The 20,365-nt window shown below is 45.9% G+C and overlaps 1 long non-coding RNA gene and 1 other non-coding gene across 2 annotated transcripts; both read right to left on the bottom strand.

The window, feature by feature from the left end:
- Positions 1-1,300: 1,300 nt before the first annotated feature.
- LOC122704187 lies at positions 1,301-1,423 on the bottom strand. Its single transcript, XR_006343799.1, has one exon. It is a non-coding gene; the product is annotated as a U6atac minor spliceosomal RNA (small nuclear RNA).
- A 13,583-nt stretch (positions 1,424-15,006) lies between these two features.
- On the bottom strand, positions 15,007-16,682 carry LOC122702501. Its single transcript, XR_006343266.1, has 3 exons — positions 16,568-16,682; positions 16,004-16,488; positions 15,007-15,128 (listed from the first exon to the last, which is right to left on the bottom strand). It is a non-coding gene; the product is annotated as an uncharacterized LOC122702501 (long non-coding RNA).
- Positions 16,683-20,365: the final 3,683 nt, after the last annotated feature.

The raw sequence follows: 20,365 nt of genomic DNA, 5'->3' as shown, positions 1-20,365 counted from the left end.
CTCCTCAAAGAATTATTTTTTATTGCCACTGTAGTGTGACACTAAGATATGACAGATGATAGGTACGATGGATAGATGATAGATATGATAGATAAGCAGATAGGTAATATATTATTGATAGATACGTAGACAGATGATAGATGACAGATAAATGGTAGATACATAGATAGATAATAGAGGGTATATAATACCGCTGTATCAATATTTCATAGTTTATCACTGGAAGCAAAGGCTGGTGAAAGACATATTCTTCAGACACACTTAAATAACCTCGATGAGATGTATCAGGATACAATAGTGCTTGCAGTGAATTAATGATACCTGCAACCAGCTTCTCTATTGTAGCCAATATTAATTTTTTTAAATCCTTCATATTTTTGAGGTGGTGGGGGGAAGCCATGTCTTGAAGAGAACTTGCATAGAATCATAGATTTCTAATTTACAGGAGATAAAAGACTCCTTTCGCAGAAGATGCAATATACCGATCTTTATTTTCACCAGGAGAAAACCATGCTGATAGACTTAATTACAGTAAACACTTTGGCAATTAACTTCTGTCTCTCAGAACGAGATCTGAGTAATTCTGATGGCAAGAGGGCTGCTCTTGAGGCAGCTGTTTCTTCTTCAAATTTGAGTGATTTAATTCTTCAAATTGGTGAGGGTTCCTGGCTTCCAAAAGAGAGAATCCTTGGAACCATTTTAAAGAGGTCTTTGGAGGCATTCGGAGTGAATTACTTGGTTTAATCGTATATGAAGATCTGTGTTTCCATCATCTTTCCCCAAAGCTGTACTTTGATGAGCATCCTCAGATGTGCACGTGTTACTTATCCCAATATCTGAGCTCATCCTGTACATGTTATCGGTGCTGTGGTGTTTAATAACCAACCCTCCTGGGGCCAAGTCCTGTACACAGTGATTTCTATTGTGAAAGTATTCCCCTGACAGCCAATGCAATTTCAAGCTACCCGACTGAGGCTGCTTATCACAGAGCTGGGAAGAGCAGTCCAGTAGCAAGCAATACATAATATACATAATAATTCTACTCTTCGGATATGATACAAGTGAGTAAACTTGAGAACATAGATAAAAGTAAAATGTGATAAACAAGGAGGAAGTGGTGACTTTTGAGGGTTTATTACCTCTAATTTAATGTATTTTATTAATTAAAATTTATAGTTTAATTTTAAAAATTTTAATACTATATTTTAATTACCAAATAGTAATACACGATTAATTGCATTGTGATCAGATTTAAATCTAATGCTACAGTTAGCCACAGATCATTCAAAACTGCAGAAGGAAAAAACAGTGGTTAGATGCCATGAAGTAGGTGGCAATGCCTTAACCGTATGTGAGCTGTTAGGCCCGAGAACCTCTTCCATCCTTGTCAAGGAGAGTGCTAACCTCTTTTTTCATACAACACTACAGTTTAGCTTTGAATAAACTTTCTTTTTTAGAGAACTTTCAGATTCAGAGTAAAACTGAGAGAAAGGCACTGAGATTTTCCCATGTCCTCTGCCTCCACCTACTCACATGCTCCTCTGTGACCAGCATCCTACCCTGGACGGGGCCTTCGTTAAAACTGATGGGCATACATGGACACATCACCACCCAGAGTCCATTGTTACATTTGTGTTCACTCTTGGTGTTGGATAATCTATGTGCTGTGATCAGTCACTGAGTCATGCCTAACTCTTTGCGATCCTATGGGCTGTAGCCTGCAAGGCTCCTCAGTCCATGGAATTCTCCAAGCAAGAACACTGGAGTGGGTTGCCATGCCCTCCTCCAGGGGATCTTCCCGACCCAGGGATCAAATCCTCGTCTTCTGCGTTGCAGGCAGATTCTTCTGAGCCACTGGGGAAGCCCTATGTAATCTATGTGCTGTGCTAACTCTTTGTGACCCTATGGACTGCAGCCCACCAGGCTATCAGTTTGAACATATGTATAATGACACGTACCCACCACTATAGTATCATCCAGAGAAATCTCACTGCCCTAAAAATCCTCTGCTTGGCCTGTTTACCCTAATCCCTGGTGACTGCTGGCCTTATTGTCTCTACCGTTTTGCCTTTTCCAGAACCTCATAGAGTTGAAACCCCACAGTATGTATACTTTTCCTATTGGCTTCTTTCATTTAGCAACACGCATTTAGGTTTCCTCCATGTCTTTTCATGGCTTGATACTCTTTTTCTTTCTCATGTTGAATCAAACTCCATTGTCTGGATGCATCACAGTTTACTCATTCACCACCTACCAAAAGACATCTTGGTGGCTTCCAAGTTTTGGTGATTATAACAAAAGCTGCTATAAACATCTGTGTGAGGGTTTTCAACTCATTTGGAGAAATACCAAGGGGTGCGATTGCTGGATACATAGTTTAATTTTTAATAAAATCAATGTTGAGCAGTTGTCCTGAAAAATTCCCGAAGGTTGAGCAGCTTTCGTTAGCCGGCATAAACCAGATTTAACACATCTCTGTCCTGTCATTCTGTCCCCACCCTTCCTCTAAGTTGTACTTCGAACTTGAGCTCTTGGGTGTCTCTAAATGAAGTCCCTTTGTGATTCAGTCTTTAAAAGGTTGCTTTTGTTTCTGTGTGTGTATATTCTAGTGGATGTATTAAATTAAAAAAATAGACTGGTTTGGCACTCTGTGACAACGTGGAGGGATGGGATGGGGTGAGAGGTGGGAGGGAGGTTCAGTAAGAAGGGGATATGTGTATAACTATAGCTGATCCATGCTGACGTATGGCAGAAATCAATACAATATTGTAAAGCAATTATCCTTCAATTCAAAATAAATAAATTTTAAAAAGAACAACAGAAAAATAGACTGGTCACTTCTAACCTTTCTAGCTAAGAAGTGAATCAGGGCTGGTTGCTTTCTCTTTTGCCCCTCCCAGAGCACCAAAGGCAGAATGTGCTAACCTTCTCCGATCTCAGCATCTCAGGCCCTGCAGAAGTGCCCCAGGGAACCAGGGAACAAACCCCTCCCCCAACCTGGCCATTCTCCCCAGAGCTTCAACCTTCAACCTGAGCTTCTCCACTTTTCTGTTTGATGGACAAGCTCTCTGGGTCAGATTGTGTTTGAAGGAGCATCTCGCTGACTGAAAGCCCTTTCAAGTCGCCGCCTTGGCATTGACAGTGTCTGAAGGAATCGGATGGCATGCACACCACTAGTCTTTGGCTCATCAACCACACTGTTCGAGCCACGCTTGCCTCTGGCTCAGCAAGAATTGCACTGATGATCAGAATGCATTTAGACAGGAGATGCCTCTGGCACTGTGGCCCAAGATGTCCATCTCCATGGCAATGGTGAGAAACAGAGAACCAATTATTAAACAGTCACAGTTACACATGGAATTATTTGAGATTCATCCTGGGGGCAAGTGGTTAACAGTGTAATTATCTGAGATTCATCCTTGGGGCAAATGGTTAACACTGTAAAGTTGTGAAGAGGAATAAGTATGCTCAGTTTTAATTTTCCTCTTTGACTCAATCATTTCTGCCTGGAGGGCAGAGTCATTAAGGCTCAGCCTTGGTTATCAGGGCTTCGAACAATCAGTCTGGGCAGGAATATTTGCTAGGCACATTAGGTGACAACCCACAATTCATATTGTTCAGCACAGACTTTTTAAAAACTATTGTGTTAAGAGGTTTATCACATCCACCCAGGCATTATAATCAGTTGGTAAGGACTGTTGCTGAAGGTGAAGCTCCTATACTTTGGCCACCTGATGGCAATAACCGACTCACTGGAAAAGACTCTGATGCTGGGAAAGAATGATGGCTGGAGGAGAAGAGAACAGCAGAGGACGAGATGGTTGGATGGCATCACCGACTCAATGGACATGAGTTTGAGCAAGCTCAGGGAGATAGGGAAGGACAGGGAAGCCTGGTGTGCTGTAGTTGACAGGGTCACAAAGAGTTGGACATGGCTGAGCGACTGAACAACAGCAATGACAAGTGCAGTGTATTGTAAGTACACCCTGGGAGGTTGGGAATGGTAAAAATGGGTTCCTAAGGTACTCTTGGTACCCTGTCTGCTGGTTATGATCACACCACCTGCCAACCTCTCTGTTCTCAGGACAGAGGCACAGGAGATGTAGGGAAACGTCTTACAGCTCTGCCTTTGGGGGAAGAAACCACTGATTCAGATCTATTTTAGAAGTAAGTTAGAGGAAAATTCTCACATGTATTTTTTTTTTCTTTTGCAAACAGCCTTGTAGAGAGGTTAACAAATCTCCTTGCTTAATTTTGTTCTCTTCATTTGTTCTCAGGGAGGGATTATAGCTGGGTCTGTCCCTGAGCATGGCTTGATAACTACTGTGTTCTTAGATTTCATACCAGACTGAATCAAGGACACACAAGGACTAGATATATAGTCTCCCATGAAAGGAGAGATCGCAGATGCGACCTCAGAGATGGCACGCTTGGAGCTGAAGGAACTATCCTGTCCCAAACACTCCTTTTGGTTCATGTGGGGACAGATTGTGTTGTGATCTGGAAGTGATCCCTGATCTGAAAACGCTATTGTTTTCCCCAAATCTTAGAATCAAGCATTTCAAAGCATGAGACAAGTTTTGAGAGCATCTGAGTGAGCCCTTTCTTCCTATAAATGAGGAAACTGATACCTAGAGAGACTTGCCAGATGGGAGGAGGCCACACAGCCCAGACAGGCTAGTGACCCAGGACTGGAGCTGGGCTCTGACTGAGAAGCCAGACTTAAGGGCCTGGGGGCAGAGGAACCTGGCCTCTCACTTACAGCCTGAGGTACTGACAGGTTGCATTCTCTTATCCTCCTTTAAGAAAAAATTAAATAAGAATGTAAGGAAGTCAACTGTAGAATTTTAATCAGAAAAGGGATGGTTTGGAGGAGTGTCGGTGGGTGATAATTAAATGTGAGCACCTCCCACACCAAGACAGCCTACCTCTTCCCAGCGACCACTGGAAATGCAGGGACAGCGAACTGGCTGTGACTTCCTCAACACAGGCCAGGCCTGAGGACATCGCAGTGCCACAGGCCATGCACTTAACAGCAGAATTTCATGAAAGTGGTCATTCCTGCCAGGGTTGCTCATTGCTCAAGGAAAATGAAAGCATTAGTCGCTCAGTTGTGTCCGACTCTTTGCAACTCCGTGGACTGTAGCCCACCAGGCTCCTCTGTCCGTGGGATTCTTCAGGCCAGAATACTGGAGTGGGTTGCTCTTTCTTTCTCCAGGGGATCTTCATGACCCAGGAATCGAACTGGGGTCTCCTGCGCTGCAGGCAGATTCTTTACCATCTGAGTCACAGGGACGCCCTATTGCTCAGGGAAGGGGTTTCCACCCTCAGGAAGAGGGGATTTTTGGCTCATGGGTGTGAGGGCTCCTGTGAGGTTACATGTTTGTAGCGCAGTCACACTGTCTGGGGAGGGGTGGTCAAAAATCGTGCCCCTACCTGGATGTCAATCTGGACACGATCACCAGTGAGCTGTGGGATTTGTCCTGGAGTCAGCTCCCTCGCTGGAAAAAGGGGCTTGCAATCCCCTCACTACACATCACACACATACACCCCGCATGTACATATCCTCCCATGCATCATACACACACACCACACACATACAGACACCACACACATACACACACCATACACATACACACACCATACACATACACACACCATACACACACATCATACATACATATACACTACACACATACACACATGATGCACACACACCACACAGATACACACAGATACACACACACCACACACATACAGACACCATACACGTACACCAACCATACACACATACCACACATGCACGCCACACACCGTACATACATACACACCACACACAGATACACACACACCACACACATACAGACACCATACACATATACCCACCATACACACACACCACACATGCATGCCACACACCATACATACACACACACTACACACATACACACATGATGCACACACACCACACACATACAGACACCATACACATACAGACACCATACACACACACACACTACACACATACACACACGATGCACACACACCACACAGATACACACAGATACACACACACCACACGCATACAGACACCATACACATACACACACCATACACACACACATACACCATACATACATACACACCTCACACATACACACATACTACACACATACACGCATGATGCACAAACACCACACACAGATACACACACACCACACACATACAGACACCATACACATACACCAACCATACACACATACCACACACGCATGCCACACACCATACATACACACACACTACACACGTACACACATGATGCACACACACCACACACATACAGACACCATACACATACAGACACCATACACACACACACACTACACACATACACACATGATGCACACACACCACACAGATACACACAGATACACACACACCACATGCATACACCATACACACACACCATACACCATACATACATACACACCACACACATACACACACACTACACACATACACGCATGATGCACAAACACCGCACACAGATACACACATACCACACACATACAGACACCATACGCATGCACCCACCATACACACATATCACACATGAACACCACACACCATACATACATACACACCACACACATACACACACCACACACACCGCACCATACACACACCATACATACACACCACACACATACACACACACTACACACATACACACATGATGCACACACACCACACACAGATACACACACACAGAGATACACACACACACACCACACATACATACCACACACATACACACAGAGCACACACATACCCCACATGGATACACACACATACACACACCACACACACACATCCCCATAGATACATATCCCCCGCACACAATCACATACATGCCTTCACATACACACCATATACACAGTACATCACACACACACACACAGTACGCACCCCACACAAGGGGCCATGAGATTATATGCAGAATATGTAGCCTGCAGAAGGAACTTGATCAATGTTCTTTTATTCTTTTTTAATTTTTAATTGGAGGATAATTGCTTTATAATGTTGCGTTCGTTTCTGCTGTATGTATTGGCTCTATGAGTACATATATTCCCTCCCTCTTGAGCCTCCATTCCATCCATCCCTACATCGCCCCTTAGGTCACTGCAGAGCCCTGAGCTGAGCTCCTCGTTCTATACAGCAGCTTCCCACTGGCTGTCTCTTTCACATGTGGTCGTATATAACATCTTACGTTCTCAATTCGTCTCATCCTCTCCTTCCTTCACTGTGTCCACAAGTCTATTCTCTACTTCTGTGTCTCTACTCCTGCCCTGCAAATAAATTCATCAGTACCGTTTTACTAGATTTCACATATACACATTAATATATGATATTTGTTTTTCTCTTTCTGACTTACTACACTCTGTGTGACAAGCTCTAGGTTAATCCACCTCACTACAACTGACTCACATTTGGAACTTGATAAATATTTGATCTCTCCTCTTTCAAACAATTTTTTTAAGCTTACATCTTTTCATTAATCAAAAGAGAATATTAGCACCTCACTTTTCTTGATTGAATTTCCCAAGTGGCGCTAGTGGTAAAGAATCCACCTGCCAATGCAGGAGACCCGGATTCAATCCCTGAGTTGGGAGGATCCCCTGGAGAAGGAAATAGCAGCCCACTCCAATATTCCTGCCTGAAAAAGTCCCATGCACAGAGGAGCCTGGCTGCCTATAGTCCACAGGGTCACAAAGAGTCAGACACAACTGAGCACACTGCATAGACTTTCATGACATATTCTACCCTAAGCTTTAACCCAGGGGTGTCTTTTTTTGCTTAAATAGCACTTTGGCAAAAGGAGACCTACAGCAGAATTACTGACAAATATTGACTTTTCTGGTGTGTCAGATGCCTTTACCATAAAATGCAAATAAATGTAATAAACCATGAAAATACAGCTGGGAATAGAGTGAGAATCGCATCAGATGCAAAGGTGTGTGTGTATGTTTAGGACCCATGACAACTTTCATTTGTGTGTCTCCTCCTAAAGCCCCTCAAAACATTCGCTTGTCACCTGTCCTTCTCTGTGACATGGCCATCAACAGAGCATCTCCCGGAGGGGCAGGCTGAAGTCAGCGTGGCTTCTCTGCTCAAATAAGTCAACCCACATGAAGAACGGACGTGAGTACGTCCATCAGATAACTTTCTCAATGAAGCGTGTGTGCAGCCCTCGGAAATCTGGCACCTGTGCTCGACTGCATCTTTGGTCTGTGTTCCCAACACTCTTAGTTGTTTACCCAACAGTCCTTCCTCAGCCCCTTCTTCTTGCTGGTGGTGATCGCTTCTCATCATGGAGCCTGAAAACACCAGACATTTGTTCCCCACCCTCTCTGTGGCCAGGTCATGGGCCTGAGAGCCAATTGAGGCCAATGGAAAAGAGGGTTCGTATGCTGAGACCTTGCTGAGAAAACCAGGCATGTGAGAAGAACCTCCTTCCCTGTCTTTGGTGTGAAGGTGGCCCCTGGGCCTGTGGCTGTCATGTGGTGGCCCTCGAATGTGGGGGTTTGGGGGGCAGCAAGGATAAATGTCAACTTTATGAGGCATCAGAGAAGACCCTGAGCCTCCAGAATTTTGTGTGAGATAATAATGGAGAGCAAGGAGATCAAACCAGTCAGTCCTAAAGGAAATCAGTCCTGAATACTCATTGGAAGGACTGGTGCTGAAACTGATGTTCCAATCCTTTGGCCATCTGATGCAAACAGCCAACTCAATGGAAAAGACCCCGATGCTGGGAAAGATTGAGGGCAAGAGGAGAAGCGGATGACAGAAGATGAGATGGTTGGATGACATCACCAACTCAATGGACGTGAGTTTGAGCAAGCTCCAGGAGTTGGTAATGGACAGGGAAGCCTGGTATGCTGCAGTCTATGGGGTCACAAAGAGTTGGACACCACTTAGTGACTGAACAACAACAACAAATAATGAACTTTATTGTATAAGCCCCTAGAAATGGAATATCTTGTTAATGGCTGAAAGCATCCAGAATGGTGGGCTTGTTGTCCAAACCCACCCTAGGTTCTGTATGCCTTGGCTTCTGTTTCATACATTTATCCAGTATCTTCAGGTGAGAGTCTGTGAAGTTGGTTGGAGAGGCTAGTAGGTTGTAGATAGTCTTGACGTTCATGTCTGGAGTGGAAAAGGGCTTGGCCTAAGCAGTTAGTGACAGGACTTCCCTGGCAGTCCAGTGGTTAAGATTTCGCCTTCCAATGCACAGGGTGCAGGTTCCATCCCTGATCAGGGAGCTAGGATCCCACATGCCTCTTGGCCAAAACATTAAAAATATTGTAACAAATTCAATAAAGATTTTAAAAATGATCCACATCAAAAAAAAAAAAATCTTAACTATTCCTTTCCTCCCCAACCCCCATCCATGGCAACCGTAAGTTTGTTTTCTGAATCTCTTTCTGTTTTGTAAGTTAATTTGTATCTTTTCTTTTTAGGCACCACATACAAGGGATGCTGAGTTTGGGATGGTCATGTGCACGCTGCCATATTTAAAATGGATAACCAGTAAGGACCTACTGTATAGCACAGGAAACTCTGCTCAATGTTACGTGGCAGCTTGGATGGGAGGGGGTTGGGGGAGTATGGACACAGGTTTATGTATCGCTGAGTACCTGAGGTGTTCACCGGAACTATCATAACATTGTTAATCGGCTATGTTCCTAGTTGCTCAGTTGTGTCTGACTCTTTGCAACCCCATGCAATGTAGCCCGCCAGGCTCCTTAGCCCATGAGGATTCTCCAGGCAAGAATGCTGGAGTGCCCTCCTCCAGGGGATCTTCCCAACCCAGGGATCGAACCTAGGTCTCCTGCATTGCAGGCAAATTCTTTTTCATCTGACCCACCAGGGAAACCCAATCAGTTATACCCTCCAAAACAAAATTAAAAGTTCAAAAGAAAAATAAATCTTAAAAAAAATTAGTGATTGTGAAATAGCACAGTGGTAAATATTTCTTTCTCAATCATAGTCTCCACTCTTGTTTCCTAGTCTGCATATGTTGAATAGCTTCAGTGTTTCTCTGAAATTCAGCACCACATGCGGACACTCCCTAGCAGCTGCGTGTTTCATTTGTCACGTATACGTTGAATGCCTGTGGATGCCAGCCCATGTTCTAGATCCTGGGACACATGGATGAGTAGGTCAGAGTCATTGCCCTTGGGAACTCATCAGTTGGTGGGGAGACCCAGAGACAAATAGATGACACCGCTAAAACCAGACTCTTATCAGCTCAGGTTTTGGCAGGAAACAGATGGCCCAATCATAAAGCCTAAGTGAAGTGAGTTTAATTAAACAGCTATTCAGGGATTGTGGAGGGGTTTCCCATGGTGACTGGCATCTGGGGAGCTGATGCGTCAGCAGAGGGAGTGAGGCCCCGAGAGAACTTGGTGCCAGAGACTCTCAGCCACTGCCCACCGTCCTACCCTGCTGACCCCAGAGCTAACCAGAGGTCAAGAGGCCAAGGGACAAGCGATGGAGCCTAGAAAGCTTAGATCCTGGGATTCAAAGCACAATGGAGGCAGAAAATGGGACCATGAAGTCGGGTGCCTGCAAATAACCAACAGAGAAGAGAACTGGCTTCGTCCCAGGGCCTTTGACCATGATAACCATCTCTCTCTCTTTCTCTACCCTGAGCCCTCTTCTGTACATTCATCTCTTGGAGAACTATACCCCAAGCCTTGCTGGAAAAGGCCATCCAAAGAGGTGCAGAAAAGCCACTTGAGTCTCAGGGACTGTAGAACTGCATGTGCATCACCAGCTCAAGCTTAATTAAAAATTCACAGGGTTGAGAGCCCGCAGCCAGCCTGAGGGGAAACAGAGAGGATTAAAGAGGTTTCATCGTGGAAACTGAGCATGGCTTCTAGGATGGCTGGGGCACGGGAAGATGAAACAGTACTTAACCTGCTTTAGCTTCAGCCCAGGGATCCCGGGCAGGACGCGCTGGAGAATGGAGACCCTCATCTCACTAACTGAGAGCAACATCCTGAGGAATGAGAACATTTAACTTTTAATGAACTCGAATCTCTTTCATCAAATCTGTAATGAATCCTCGTGCTGCCCAGACTAACACTGGAATTTTTACTCATTAATTCTAATTATGATCCATATGTCCTACCCTCGAAACACACTCTTACCCTTTTTTTTTTTTTTTTTTTTTGCAGTAATAGAGCAGTCCTGTGATTGGAGAGTAGTTGTTTCCCAAGGAAATGTTAAGTTCCCCAAAGTGAGGTCTGTAGGTCCCTGGAAGGAGGGAGGGGCCCTTGAAGGTTCACTCCACCCCAGCCTGCAGTCAGGATGCCCACACCTGTCTCACCTGCATCGTCTGCCCCATCTGAGTCCTCACCCTGGCCCCTGAGTCCCCTTGGAGAGCAATGTCCCTATCATTCCTAACTTAGCTATCTGGGACTTTTCCATCCCAATAATGGATGTTGTTATTCAGTCACTGAGTCGTGCCCAACTCTGTGACCCCCTTGGACTGCAGCATGCCAGGCTTCCTTGTTCTTCACCATCTCCCAGAGTTTGCTCAAACTCATGTCAATTGAGATGATGATACCATCCAACCATCTCATCCTCCCTCTGTCATCCTCTTCTCTTGCCCTCAATCTTTCCCAGAATCAGGGTCTTTTCCAATGAGTTGACTCTTCACATCAGGTAGCCAAAGTATTGGAGCTTCAGCTTCAGTATCAGTCCTTCCAATGAATATTCAGGCTTGATTTCCTTTAGGATTGACTAGTTTCATCTCCTTGTAGTCCAAGGGACTCTCAAGAGTCTTCTCCAGCACAAATTACCTATGCGCAATTTTAAAGTCCCGCGGGGGTCCTACAAGCTTTTATGAAGAGCAGCAGAGACTCTGAGCACACTCTGCTCCTGGGAGGCAGCCCACCTGCACCAGATGAGCATATCCTTGGCTTTTTCCTTATCTGTCTCCAGACAACACGCTTCTGCTCCTCTTCCCAGAGTCTCCCATTTAGGCGTTGCCTCGGGGCTCCCCAGCCAGAGATGCCAAGTCTATCTTCAAACAGCGCTCCCCCTCACTTGTTGTGCCCCCACCTCACTCATACATGTCTCCTGGCTTCCCATCCTCTCTGCATCAATAAAGTTTCCACATAATTTGGCTACAGCAGTTCAGTGTTTACAGAACGATGCTCGTAAATGCTGTTCACAGCTGAGTCACAGTGCAAGCTATTTGTTTTTTTGTTTCTTACACAACATTTTCTTTGGAGCTTACCATTGTACCAGGGTTGTATGTGTGTGTGCATTTAACTATTTATTACTACCATACTTTCAAACTCTGAAATTTATTAGTGTAAATCTCCCGTTTCTATAGCCAAACATGTCAGGGTGTCTGTCCATTCTTCCCAGGGAAATGCCCTGTCCTGCCCTCATTTTTTGAATCCCAATTCTTCTTCTGTGGTTCCCTCCCCCGATTCAGAGGCTATACCCTGCAGCAGCTTCCTGGCAAGTTTCCGCAAATCTCACACATCCTAACTAGTCTTTATTCCATCCACACACTTGGTTGATTTTCTGGCTGGAGACAGAATTCCAGGATCAGAATCATTTCTCCTTGGAATTTTGAAAGCTCTGCTTCATTGTCTCCCACCTTCCAGGACTGGTACGAAGATGGGCAAATAGTGCCATTCTATCCTGGAGTCTTGACCTGTGAATGGCTGGTTCACCCCTGTAAGTGTTTGGGGTTTTCTCCTTCGTGGGGTCCTAAAATTCTGCAGTGATGTCCTTGGACTGGCTCATTTTTAGACTTCAGGCAGGGTTTAAAGTGGACCCTTTTAATCTAGAAAATATTATCCTCCTAGGAAAGCCCCCTCTCAGGTTCTAGGAAACTCTTCTTTGTTATTTCTTAAATAATTTCCTCCTCACTGTATCCTGTTTTCATTACTGTGATTCGCTGGTGGTGGTTGTTAAGTCGCTCAGTCGTATCCAACTCTTTGTGACCCCATGGACTGTAGCCCGCCAGGCTCCTCTGTCCATGGGATATCCCAGCCAGGAATACTGTAGTGGGTTGCCATTTCTTCTCCTGGGAATCTTCCCAACCCAGGGATTGAACCTGTGTCTCATGTCTCCTGCATTGGCAGGTGGGATTTTTTTACCATTAGAGTCACCTGGTAATTGGCCAGTAATTACACAGAGCTTTTAGAAAAAATGACACTCTCAAGGCCGCATTACCAAGCACGTTTTCCCTGATGTCACCCTGGATCCAGTTTCAAAAGCCCCACCCTCTGGGGGGTGAGTGTTGCTGTTGTGCAGTCGTTCAGTCACCCAGTCACGCCCGACTCTTTGTGACCCCACGGACTATAACTCTCCAGGCCTTCCTGGGGGTTGGTACTTTTCCCCAAAGCCTCCCACCTTCCACTTAAACTAAACAGCAGGGGAGCTATTCCCCAGGGATGTTATAAACTCAAGTTTCCCCTGTACTTTGAGATCCAAGAGCAAAGGAACCCTGAACCTCCAAGGTTATTATTACTGGTTTCTGTTAGAAACACACCATGCCTGTTAAGTAAGTTTCTAAAAATATGGGGCGGGGGTGGGGGGCACTTGGCTGGCAGGTCTCTGTTTGCTGAAGGAGCTGGTAACTTACTTTGGCTCAGCTTTTGGAAGGAGTGTGTGTGCCAGGTAAGAACAAGGTACCATTATGAAGAGAAGAGTGACCTCACTGCTAAAGACTAGAGGCGACCACACCTGGAGGGCCGTTCTGTTTCTGGAAGCTTAGTTACAGAACGATGAGGTGAAGCATGGAGGGCTGCCAGGAGAATAGAAAACAAGAAAGAGATGCAGGAAATTAAAGCTGCTGGAGTGTGAAAAAAACATCTCAGGAAAGCACCCATTCCCATATTGATAATTCAACATTATTTAGGAAGAGTTTACCTGGAGAGGGAAATGGCAACCCACTCCAGTATTCTTGCCTGGGAAATCCCATGGACAGAGGAGCCTGGCGGGCTACAGTTCAGGGGAGTCACAAAGAGTCAGACATGACTGAGCGTCTGAGAACAAGCTAGAGTTCAACCGGTATAAGACCTGACATTTTAGAGAATTCAGGGTGAATAAAAGCCGGAACCCTTCCAATATAGAAAATAAGGGGCCAGAGCAGCAGCCATTTGCAATCATCCCAAACCTTCCTAGTTATTCTGTACACAGAGGAGCAGCGTGTTGCTTCATGAGAAATACTGATTCATCTCCTGAGCTCCTGTTATACAAACATGGCGTCATCAAGCCAGATAAACAGACGGTAAACAAGCCAGAACTCACTCCTGCCTTCCACCTACAGAAGACTTCAACTGAATAACAAAGCGAAGCCTAATACAAATGACATTGTGAAGTCAGTCCCTGTCCCCTAGAAGGGGTGCTGTGAAACGCCAAAGTCTAAACACAGCAGAAAGAAGGCTGCGAAGAAAAGTCAGTTCTCTGAGCAAAAGACCATCTTTCTGGGATTCAGAAACAATCATATGCATGCCGTCATGGGATATTTTATTTTAAGATTTTTTGTCTGTGTGGACCATTTTTTTGAGTCTTTATTGAGTTTCTTACAATATTGCTTCTGTTTTTATTTTTATTTTATGTTTGTCTTTATTACTGTGTTCTGTTTTCTTTGGGTTAATATTTATTATTATTGTTTATTTTCTTTTTTTTCATTTATTTTTATTTGTTGGAGGCTAATTACTTTACAATATTGTGGTGGGTTTTGTCATACATTGACATGAATCAGCCATGGAGTTACATGTATTCCCCATCCTGATCCCCCCTCCCACCTCCCTCTCCATCCCATCCCTCTGGGTCTTCCCAGCGCACCAGGCCGGAGCACTTGTCTCATGCATCCAATTGTTTATTTTCTTTTTGGCCGTGCTGGGTCTTTGTTGCTGCACGGGCTTTTCTCTAGTTGCGGTGAATAGGGAATACTCTCTCTTGTGGTGCTTGGGCTTCTCATTGCAGCGGCTTCTCTTGTTGCAGAGCGCGGACTCTGGGGTACACAGACTTCAGTAGTTGCATCCTGGGATTATGGGATCCTGTTTTCAATCCATTAGCACCGTGGCTTCCTGTGAGCAACCACAGATCACTGAAGATGCCCAGTGGGCCCTACTAATGGAGGATTAATGGGACATTTTGTTAGTGAACCGCCGATGGACATAGTGATGTTGCTTACTGTGAACAAGCCTTCTTCCAGGTGAGTTCACTTGTCTATACCTGAGGCATCCCCTACCCACACATCCATCCTTAAAACTGTCTATCTTTCTGGGCAGAGATGATTCCTACTTTGAAAGGAACAATCTGAGCCCATCCAGGTGAATGGATTAACTGCAACCTTAAAGGAGCCCGCATCTTTGGCTTCATGTACAGTCACCATCACTTGGGCAGCAAGGGGATCAAACCAGTCAATCCTAAAGGAAGTCACCCCTGAATATTCATTGTAAGGACTGACGCTGAAGCTGAAGCTCCAATATTTTGACCACCTGATGTGAAGAGCCAACTCACTGGAAAAGACCCTGATGCTGGGAAAGATTGAGACTTGGAGAAGAAGGTGAGATTTTGGATGAGATGAGATTTTGGATGATGAGATTTTATATCTCATCACCCACTCATTGGACATGAGTTTGAGCAAACTCCAAGAGGTAGTGAAGGACAGGGAAACCTGGCACACTGCAGTCCAGGGGGTCACAAAGAGTCGGACATGACTTAGCAACTGAACAACAACAACACACGCAGTCACCATACAGGATTACATGTGTGACGAAATGCACCAGTCATCTCAGAGTGGGGACTTGGTCCAGATAGCAGTGTGGCCTCCATCTGTCAGCATCACACACTAGATCCAGAGATGTGGCTGGTGGGGGCTGCTGGCAGGAGCCACAGGAAGTTCGAACCAGGAAAAGACCAGGCAGGCGGAGCCCTGGAGGAGGGAGGTGGATCTTACCTGTGCCTGTAGTTGGGGAGCAGTGTCTGTTGCACGGCCAAACTGCAAACCAGCCAGTCAGAGAGAAAGAGGTCAAGGCCACAAAGAGAAGGGTGTAAGTCAGCAGCCGTTGAAACCCCGGGAGAAGGAGTTTAAAATCTGGCAGGAGCACTAGAGGTCCGGAGGGGTCAGGGCTGCTGGCCGAAGAGGAAACACAAGTAACTTTGGCTCCTGGTCTGTCCTTCCAGCCAGGGAACTGATTACGGGTGAGTTCTGCCCCATGCACTCTGAGACCCCAGGCGGCCTTCTCCACGTGGCAAGAAGTGCAAGAGGCGGACCTCCAGGTGTGGGATGCAGGCCTGAAGGTGGCCTGAGCCTGGAGCCCCAGGTGTGTTCTCGCGAGTGTCCTTCAGACACGTGAACCGAGGAGACGCACAGGTGAATGCACACAGGGGAACGCAAGCTTCCATAGGTCAGGGAGGCCAGGGGAGCCCGAGCTTCTGCATCTGAAACAAAGTATTAAAGCAAATAGAAGCCCAGGCTCTGTGTGCTAGGGAGCATCTCACAGGAATGAATCGCAGATACCTCAATAGTTACGGTTACCAACGGACTTGGTCTCAGTTCTTCATGACCTCTAGTGGCAGGAGAGTGGGCTTGCTGTCTCTCCAGGTGCTCTGGCTCCACGTCTGCCTCATTATTTCCCCAAATCCCTTGTGTCCACCCAGCTGTCCAGCCCTACAGCCACTGTCCCCGCCCAGGCCTCCTGTGGCTGAGTGTGACATCAGCCCAGAGCCCCTGGGGATGGACTGTGTGATGAGTCACAGGCTCTCTGTTTCCTTTCTGAAATCAAAACATTGCCAGTTCCCAAGTACAATAGCCCCCCTGGTGTTAGCTGAGGGAAGGGCCTGCTGTACGGCCACTGTTGGTCTCCCACCTGAGGCTCCTTGAGAAAAAGTTCGAGTTTGCTCCTGGAAGAGAATTTTTCTCTCTCTCCCACTCTGGCTTCTCTTTATCTCTCTGGCTGCCCCCTCTCTTCCCTCTATTACCCCTTCTCTTCCTCTCCTGATGCCATTCTCCCCCTCACAGCCTCCTGATACCTACTACTGGGTGTGTAGGGAATGGCATAAGCCTTGCCTGTCCCACGCAACCCTCTTGTGACCATGAGGAGAGCCAGACTTTGGTTGAAGTGCACAGCGAGGCTGGCAGAGTAGAGAAGTAGGAAGAAGTCAGGTCTGTGGGGGCATCTTTGAGCTGTGGGTCTTGCCAAGCCTGGACCTGCCCTCCACCTGAACTTGCCTCGTGTGTGATGATAAACTTCCTTATTGTTCAGACCAGTCTGAACCAGTCTCTTTAGTTTTCCTTCTAAAGCACAGATCTTATCATTGTATACCCAGTGTGGGGTGTTCTCCGTCACCTTCAGGATACAGTGCTGCCTCCTCGCCTCAGCTTGGGAAAGAGACCCTACCCACCCCCAAACTCACCATCTTCCCAAAACTCACTTCTCTAGCAACATGGAGCCACTCAAAGCTCCTCAAGCTTCCAGCAAGTTCACTCCTCCATGCCTTTGGGGAGGATACATTCTGCTGCAGTGTGCTCTCCTTATTGTCAATCCGACACATACTCTGCCTTCCAGATTCAAAGCACCTCTTGCTGATCCACTGGGTGCAGGATAGTGGAGGGATTGAAAGTACAGACTGGGTTGGGTGAGTGGAGAGGACACTGCCAAGAACGGGGACGGCATGACGAGACAGAGGAAAGACAGAAACTTAATCTGATCAAAGCATTGGAGGCCTTGGATCAAGACTTACATGAAGGCAACATTCCTTCAGACTTTAATAAATTCTTGTGAGTTTTTACATTTCCTATATCGTTTAGGTTATGTTTTGCCACTAAAAGCATTCCATATACTTTTCCCAAATTCAAGTTTTTATCATGCTTTGTCTGATAGCTTTCAAGGTTAAGGGCCAAAAATGTTCCCTGTATTAGAAGATACCCACTACTAATCTGTTCAAGTTAAATCAGTTTCTCACTTTTGCAAGTTTTGAGATACATATATATATATATATGTATATATATATATATGCATACATACATACATTATATATACACATACATACATACATACATACATATATACATACATACATACATTAAAAATTCTACCGATTAACATGGGTTGTTCAAGGAAATGCTGAGTTCTAGACAGTCACAAGTTTGGCTCTTTCTCTTAAGGACAAAATTGAGTGCTTGCTCACTATGTCATATTTAAATTGCATTGAGGGCACAGAATAAAAATACTGAAATTATACTCGCTTTATAAAAGTGCCAATTTTTGATGTAAAATGCATAGTTTCTCAATGATCTAATTTTTTCCAGCAGAATCAAGGGTTACACATCTGTTAAGGTCATGTGCTTCCTTCTTTCAGCAGGTTTCATTCCAACCACTTCCCCTCCTCCATGAGCAAGGTCTTTTCAGACTAATTTGCAACCCGGGCTTCTGTCCCTTCACCTTAGAGTTTCACTCAAAGCAGCAAAGTCCTAGCCCAGGGAAATAGTGTGAGAGGTGGGAGGTGGGTTGAGATCTTGCAGGGGAGGGGGAGGCTTTGCAGGGCCCCAATCTCCCTCCCCCTCCCTCCTCCTTCCCTGGTCCTGCTGAGTAAGTCACCAGCACAGACATGCCAACCTCACATCCCGCTTGAAAACCACATGAAGAAAAAGCTGTTCTAAGAGGCTATGACTTTGGCAGTATCACTAAACAGTTTCTTAGTTGGCTTCTCCGAAGCATCAGCTTCCCAGGTGCCGAAGGTGAGACCGAGGAAGGTAACTGGCCCATCAGGCCCCCAGCACAGAGCTGCAGTAACGATGGGGTCCATCTGACACAGTCACTCTCTGGTCACAAGTGAGACCCAACACAGAGCTCTAGTGACAATGTCCATCTGACACAATCACTCTCTGGTCACAAGTGAGGGAAGCACAACCCAAGAGAAAAAAAAAGAGGAATTTGGGGCTTGTGTGTCTAAAAGGGAGATGGCTGCAGGTATGGCTGGATCCAGGCAATCAACAGATGCTCCAAGCCAACACTGGCAGCTGAGGAACTTGTCAGAAAACAAACTTCTCTTTCTCTGTAGTTTTGGCAAACACTCTGATGCCTTTGTTTAGCTCTCAGGGAGATGACGTGGCCCTGTCCACCTGTGAATGACTGTGACATTCTTGAAGTTACTAGCACATCCCCCTGCCTGAAGCAGGAGAGCTTCCCTGGTGGCTCAGATGGTAAAGAACCCGCCTGCCAATGCAGGAGACACAAGAGACACGGGTTCGATCCCTGGGTTGGGAAGATCCCCTGGAGGAGGGCACGGCAACCCTCTCCAGTATTCTTGCTTGAAGAATTTGAATTCCTTGCTGGCTACAGTTCACAGTGTCACCAAAAGAGTCGGACATGACTGAAGTGATGTAGCACTTAGCATCGGTGCCCCTCATCAGCCTGGAGGTGATCCTTACCCCTTCCTGGCCTGTGATCATGGTGGGCAAAGGATGGCTGAGGGTTCTGCTGGCCAGGCCTGGGTCACATGGCTTGTCCCTGGTCTTCACAGGGTATGTTCTTTTGCTGTAGCAAAGGACCAAAAAACTCGTGACTGCAAAGAACATAAACGTATTGTCTCACAGTCTGGAGGCGGAAAGTTGAGTCAAGGTGCTGACAGGGCTCTTTTGATGTAGTGGGTACTGTAGCCAATAAGCTACGTGTGTTAGTCTCTTAGTCGTGTCTGACTCTTGGTGATTCCATATACTGTAGCCTGCCAGGCTCCTCTGTCCATGAAATTCTCCCAGCAACAATACTGGAGTGGATTGCCATTCCCTTCTCCAGGGGATCTTCCCAACCCTGGAATTGAACCCAAGTCTCCCACATTGTAGACAGATTCTTTACCATCTGAGCCATCAGGGAAGCGCCAGCTATGTGTGACTGAGGAACTGAAATTTTAAATTTAATTTTATTTAATTTAACCAAGCTGGAGTAGCTGCAGTAGCTAAGGTTAAATTAATTAAATTGAATTTTAAAAATTCAGTTCCTCAGTCACATGAGCAGCCACATGTGTCCAGGCATCCAGCAGGCTGGTAGGCTTGCAGCCATGGTCCTGGATTGCCCAGTGCACTCATTCTATCATCCCAGAAGCTTCTGCAGCCCAGCCGTGGCGTGGCTCACTGTCCTCGGCTAATGTGCACCATTCCCCAGCACTGCTGTGCCGGAGCTAGAAAAAGAAGGCTTTAAAATAACTGAGGGGGGAGGACACTTCAGCAAGCGCATCTTTCCAGCGGAAAAGTAGGTCAGTCACAGCAAACAGTGTCTCCAGGGGGTGGGAGTCAATTCTGGGAGTCGGGGGTGGCATG

This window comes from Cervus elaphus, chromosome 11 (assembly GCF_910594005.1).
Source record: "Cervus elaphus chromosome 11, mCerEla1.1, whole genome shotgun sequence".
NCBI classification, from domain to species: Eukaryota; Metazoa; Chordata; class Mammalia; order Artiodactyla; family Cervidae; genus Cervus; species Cervus elaphus.
Note: the sequence above shows the minus strand (reverse complement) of the source record. Positions and strands in the feature narration are given on the sequence as shown.